This window comes from Bidens hawaiensis, unplaced genomic scaffold (assembly GCF_021521415.1).
Source record: "Bidens hawaiensis isolate Kalapana, Puna unplaced genomic scaffold, B.hawaiensis_p1.1 tig00021180_1, whole genome shotgun sequence".
NCBI lineage: Eukaryota > Viridiplantae > Streptophyta > Magnoliopsida > Asterales > Asteraceae > Bidens > Bidens hawaiensis.
Genome location: NW_027493274.1, coordinates 372031 through 372500, shown reverse-complemented (window position 1 = coordinate 372500; position 470 = coordinate 372031). Strand labels below are relative to the sequence as shown.

General features: G+C 30.6%; 1 pseudogene across 1 annotated transcript in view; it reads right to left on the bottom strand.

The window, feature by feature from the left end:
- LOC143562875 (subtilisin-like protease SBT1.7) overlaps positions 1-38 on the bottom strand; it is a 4896-nt pseudogene extending 4858 nt beyond the window's left edge. Inside the window, exon 1 of the transcript XR_013140569.1 lies at positions 1-38. This exon is cut by the window's left edge and continues 629 nt beyond it. The product of XR_013140569.1 is annotated as a subtilisin-like protease SBT1.7 (transcript).
- Between the last annotated feature and the right edge of the window lie 432 nt (positions 39-470).

Genomic DNA, 470 nt, shown 5'->3' with positions numbered 1-470 from the left:
TTTCAAACTTTTCTTTTCTTTCCAAACAAGATGGCACCATCAATAAAAAGTTAAAAACACACAGTACGTACGTATTTGATGCCAAATGATATATAACCAAATATTTTTGCATTATAAAATTTCCCTCATACGCAAAACACCTCATGCGTATTGCCTGTTCGTCACGTATGATCAATAGAACGTATTTCACCTAATGAAGTTTAAATCATACGTGGATGAGCATATATTGTGTATTCCCGTAATATTTTGGGTATCTAGTTGCTATTTAATGCATGGAGTCTTTAATTAATTAAAATGAGTTATACTTTACATGTTTGATGTACTTGGTTGCTAAAACACCATGATGATAAAAATGAGAATTAAAGATGTACGTTCATGGTTAGGTTTTGATGGTTTTAAGTAATGTATTATTATTACTGAAAGAGGTAATATTTTTGTGCTAATCGATGCTCTGCCTCTTTCTCATTAAT